Below are 5,462 nucleotides of genomic sequence, written 5' to 3' on the forward strand. Positions count from 1 at the left end.
ATATAAATTATATGTAGCATTGTGTTGAGACTCCACACTCCAGGCCCCATATACACAATCAGACACTGGAATAGGTTTTAAAAAGCTTATGATAATGAGATAAGGTAAGCCAAGAGCATCCCATACTAGCCAGGACTGTATACATGCCCACATGTTAAACAATTTACACCGATTCTTGGTCCTCAAGATTTTGGGGGTAAAGTAATGAAAGCCACAGAGTTCTCACCAGTTCTAGCAACCTACACCAAAAGCAAGCATCTGATTGGTAGATAATGGTTGCAAGACATGAAGTAAACTACATTTATTACAACACTACACTACAGTATTAGGCAACTAATGAATCATCAACAATGGATCTGTCTCAGTGGTGGATTACTGATGTGGGGTCCTAGGCTACACTCACACAGGGCCCCCTTCTAGGTTACTACTGAGACTGTGAGCAGATTCAGGCACATCTAGACCCCAGCTCTTTACTCTGGGTCAGATTTGGTGCATCCAGGTGACGTCACTGATTTTGGACAGAAACAGGGACACTCACTTTCTTTCTTCTCCCTGCAGGTGGACCAGACGCAGCAGAGCAAATAAAAATAAATGTTGTTTAGACTGGGCCCTTAGTCTATAGCCTAGAGTAGCCTGTGCATTGATCTGTGCTTATGTACACTGACACTTGCACCAACACACTCCCTAGGCAAATGCACAGCTTGACATTACATCTCAGAATAAAAGCTAATGTATATTTAGTGTCTGTCATTTAATGACAAAGGACGCCTTTCAGACGCTGTGCAGAAAACTGGCACCCAAAATAGCCCATTAAAGATCTGCAGATGACAGCACTTTCCCGAATAATCACTGTAAGCAGATGCGACCGTGTATGCACAGCAAATCTGATATAACGAATCATAACATTTAGAAAAAAAATATCTACAGTATCTTAAAAGTGGCCCTTAAAGGAGAAGGAAAGTCATATCCCACTTGGGGTGCCAAATGTTAGGCACCCCAAGTGATTGTATTTACTTACCTGACAGCCCAGGCTGGTGCTCCTATTAGCAGAAAACTGCACTGCTTCCGGCTTCTTCTTGCGGCTGTGCATGTGCATTAGAGCTAAAAGCCAAACTTTAACAATAAAGCCGACTATTTCATTCTACTGCGCATTTGTAAAAAGAAGAAGCCGACGGGGGTCAAAGTAGAAATTGTATGCACTCCCAGGCCTTTTCGTATTCAATAATCTGGTGCTCAGTCCTCTAGGGAGACGGCACTCCCCTGGGTTCACAGGAAACGAAGAATTGAGGAAACGGCACACAGAATTAAATGCAAAAGGGGATATACCCCTATGGATTTATTGTGTCAAACAGCACAACGTTTCGGGGGCAGGTGATATGGCAAGCTAATTACGAACAGCCCTTAAATAGCCTATCGGCCCTCCCACCACCAGAAAAAAAAGGTCAAAAAACTTTACTCAAAAAAACATTTTTTTGTTCTTACGAAAAAGAAAAAGAAAAATTATGGCTCCAAAAAAAACATTATTTGAAACAATTGTCCATTGAGAGAAATGTCCAATCACAATGATAATCCAAAATTGGTAAATTAATAAGAAGAAAAAACGAAATACAAAAAAGTGAAACGAACAAATCAAGGAATAAGGCACATAAGGAGATTATACTTTCCCTACTGGGGTATTACCTTTCCCTTGGAGAATAATCATGCACAGAAGTTTATCTGAAAGGTAAAAAGATACAAAGTAAGTTGTCAATCTCCTGCCAACTGAAACAATTCAAACCACCATAGCAAATTGTTACTTAAGTTTTAGGTGATGAAACTGGAGCATTCTAAACACACAAAGTGGCAAGTTACAGATTTAAAAAGTAGCGAAAGTGGTTGTCAAAGTTATAGGTAACAGGATAAATTAAACTCTTCATTCAATCCCCTTGGCATTTGTGTTTGTAACAACCAAATCCAATAACTTTCACGTTGTAATAACTTTTGTTTTAAATTTTGCCCACTGCTCACCTCCACCTTTTCCAAGACCTGCCAACGTAGTGGTGAAACTCCATGTTGTTTTTGTTAAACTCGGACGAAGGGGCCTGCCCCCGAAACGTTGTGCTGTTTGACACAATAAATCCATAGGGGTATATCCCCTTTTGCATTTAATTCTGTGTGCCGTTATAAAAACGGTACACATTTTTTAATTCAAGTATATTGGAGATAGGTTTCTTTTTCATTAAAGAAAATAAAAATGGGATTTTATTTTTTTGCCTTTACATGCCCTTTAAGTTTTATTGCGAGGCAAAGAAGGAATTGGCTGGTCACAACACCTTGGTACTACCCATTTCCTTTATTTGCCACTGTATTGTCATCAGCCTGATGCCCCTCTTTTCTCAGAACCAGGCTTGGATCCCCTCTCTTCTCACTCTGCAGCTTACCCCCCCCCCCTCGATTAATTTTCAAAGTCCAGCCCTGCAGATGGAGCAAAAACCTGGCATGTCCCAGTATCATCTCATGGCTCATATTAAAGCACCAGGAGCAGGTGTGGAAGTGGCAGTGCCAAGATGCTTTCAGGGATGAATTTCAGAGGGAGATAGCTGGATGCATTTGAATGACTTTAGATACTTTGCTGGGCCAAGAAAAAAGATTATTAGGCCTGGAATTTTGGTTCCAACAGATGGCTCTGTGTTGCCTAATTATTTCTAAAGCTGTAGCTGCAAAAAAAATACTTTTTACGTGTTTGGCCTGTGAAAAGGTCTCTACTATTTACAAAGCCTGGTGGACTGACTGGTGCCACCTTTGCCAACTCCCTACATTGTATCACACTGGCATACACATACAACTACTATTTGTGGAAGTAGCTTTAAAAAGATAAAAATAAAAACATTGTACTTGATTGCTCATTTAATGTCAAAAAAGAAGGTGCAGGATTACAAAATGTATAAACTATAAAAAAAAAGTGGAGAGATAAATGATCAGCTACACCCTGCTGTGTGTCTTTAATACCGAGTATAGCAATAATGTATCAGTGCAAGAGAGAAGAGAAAGGGAAAATCAATTACGCCACACAGTCTTAGTCTTGCAAAGATGTTTAACAAAGTTACAAGATGGTGACCCCCTGTAGCCAACTTTGAAAGCATAAATTATTTGTTTGATTAAGCTTGTGGTACAGTAAGTTCATGTTTATATTTAGTATACAAAATACAGCATTTCTAGCCTTATTCTATTTTAGACTTTACATGCCCTTTAAAGGAAAACTATACCCCCAAAATGAATATTTAAGCAACATTTGATATCATATTAAGTGGCATATTAAAGAATCTTAGCAAACTGGAATATATATTTAAGTAAATATTGCTGTTTTACATCTCTTGCCTTGAGCCACCATTTTGTGATGGTCTGTGTGCTGCCTCAGAAATCCCCTGAACAGAAATACTACAACTCTAACTGTAACAAGAGTGGAAGCAAAAGACAGAACTCTGTCTGTTAATTGGTTCATGTGACTGTAGGGGATCACACAAATCCTTCCCCTGTTTTTCTGTTTATGACATTATCCAGCCCAGTTACAGGTTGAGCCATCCGATTGGCTGGGCGCCCCATCCTTGGGAGAGAGGGTGTGCCTGACTTTGGAACCAAAAGTACAGGGTCTCCAACAGAGCTTAACAGGGGTTCTATGCTGCAGCAGCCAGAGAGATGCAGATCTGTGGTGTGTGACAGTGTATCTGATGGATAAAGTGTGTGAACATTAGGGAGAGACAGTTTCTATGTCCTGCCTGTGGATCTTTTGGCTACTATGTGTTTCCCCAGGGTGAGGACAGGTCTTGCTGGTTTACATACCACGTGGGAACGGCTACCACTTTCAAAGGGAAATGTACCTTAGGGCAGGTAGCACTACCTGGGGACATAAGAGCTCTCGGTGAACGGACATTGAACTGACCAGAGTTATTCTGCATTTATCCACCGGTGTGGGACAGTAGCATTGAGAGACTGTGCCAGGGGTTGATAGTCCACACAGGTTTCCCAGAGTAAAAGTTTATTGTTTATATTTGTTTTATTGCAAACTGTGTGTTTTATTTTTCCTAGTGGAAACCCCCTGAGGTGTGCTCCTCAGTGTTCCCTAGATGGAGGTACTGCCCTGTAAATCCCAATTCCCAGTACTTTTCATACACAAAAGGGACTCAGGGCAATCAAATTACTGTTATATGCCCTTACATCAGTGGTGTAACTATAGAGGAAGCAGACCCTGCAGTCACGGGGGGCCTGGTGAAAAGGGGGGCACGAACCTTGGGGTCAGGTTCCTCTATAGTTTGGGGTCAGCTTCCACCTGCGATGGCAGGCACGCGTGCTCTTGAACAGGCGGGAGGGGAAAGCCAGGAAGCTGCTTCCTGCATTCTGCCCCGGTCCCCTTCAAAGATTTTTTGCCAGGGGGGTGGGGCGATCCAGAGTTGCAAGCATGTGGAAGGGGAGAACCCGGGAAGATGTTCCCTAAAGTCGGCGTTTGCCCCTTCAAAGATTTTTCAGGGAGGGGGTTTAGCAGTCTGTTGTTGAGAGGAGAGCCGGGGAAGCTGCTCTCTGCAGTCAACGCTGGGCCCCTTCAAAGAATTTTTGCAGGGGGGCCCGGCCCGGAGTTGTTACGCCGATGCCTAACGTGTATGGTTTGTTTGTGTGGTTCGGTGAATCCTACAATACCAGGGGACGGCCCTTATTTTTTAAAATGGCAAATTTCTATTTAAGATTACCCAATGGCATACACTACTAGAAAAGTATATTATCATGAAATGATTTATTTACATGAAGCAGGGTTTTACACATGAGCTGTTTTATGCAATATCTTTTTATAGAGACCTACATTGTTCGGGGGTATAGTTTTCCATTAAAATTGTCATTAAGTTTATCCTTACTGTGCCCATGTCTGTAAATACTAACCCACACTATTGCACCCATCCAAGCTGGGAGCTCTAGGGCCACATCTTAGCAACCCCGGAATACTTTGTCGTCTACTGTTCCTGAATAATATCCCTTAGATTACAAAGCTCTATGGGGCAGAGCTCACCTTATGTTTTCTTGCTATTGTGTTGTAGCTTTTCCATGGGTTTTATTCCTTTATGTTAATTAAGAAGTGGTAACACAGAAAACTATCACGAGTATTAATTGTGATCTTGAATGCGGTCTTCCTCAATCTTGCATTCTGCTAACAAAAAACAATTCCAAGTAACACCACATGATGGCAGTAGAAGCCATAAAGTGACCAAATATAAATTCTCCTTGGTTAGGCATATAAACCATACCCCTATGTGTTAAATGACAGGTGTATTGTGGATTGCTTTTCATGCACCCATTTATGTCAAAGCTTCAGCCTGGGCACATATATTATAGTCATATAGTATAGTTAAAAATGATACATTAAAAATATACAAGTTACTGAAAAAAAATTAACCAGGAGCAAATTCCTTTGGAATATCAATCTACATGGGTCTCCA

This window comes from Xenopus laevis, chromosome 1S (assembly GCF_017654675.1).
Source record: "Xenopus laevis strain J_2021 chromosome 1S, Xenopus_laevis_v10.1, whole genome shotgun sequence".
Taxonomy (NCBI): Eukaryota; Metazoa; Chordata; class Amphibia; order Anura; family Pipidae; genus Xenopus; species Xenopus laevis.